Source organism: Seriola lalandi, unplaced genomic scaffold, assembly GCF_002814215.2.
Source record: "Seriola lalandi dorsalis isolate HSWRI2012SDOR001 ecotype SW California unplaced genomic scaffold, Sedor1 jcf7180002054736, whole genome shotgun sequence".
NCBI lineage: Eukaryota > Metazoa > Chordata > Actinopteri > Carangiformes > Carangidae > Seriola > Seriola lalandi.
Window position 1 is genome coordinate 1,485,874 of NW_019525289.1, and position 350 is coordinate 1,486,223.

The following is a 350-nucleotide window of genomic DNA, read 5'->3' on the forward strand; positions in this document are numbered from 1 at the left end:
CTGGGGGCCCAGCAGGGGGAGCACTTAGGATAGATAGACTCTTAGGAGAAGCAAGGAAGAAATCCAGGAAGAGCAAGTGTTTTTAAGTGGGGGTGTGGCCTGTGTGAGCCTCTTTGAGACCATGCGGTTAGTCCAGGTGAGGTGGCCTGTATTGTTTGCTTGTATCAAATTGGTTTGTAGTGTGTCTGTGGCTGCTTAGGTGAGTTTGTTTGTTTTAGGTGAGTTGCATGGTGTGGTGTTAGAGTATGAGGGGTGTAGAGCACAGCCTAATCCGGCAGGGGAGAGCCAGCCTAAAAAGGCCCCTCTCCCTGACTCTACATCCCTCATTGTCTTGGAGAGTGGGGGGGTGG

The 350-nt window shown here is 51.7% G+C and overlaps 1 protein-coding gene across 1 annotated transcript in view; it reads left to right on the forward strand.

Moving 5' to 3' along the window:
* Positions 1-350, forward strand: part of LOC111668449 (contactin-associated protein-like 4) — a 97,393-nt gene that overhangs the window by 68,043 nt on the left and 29,000 nt on the right. The window lies entirely within an intron of this gene.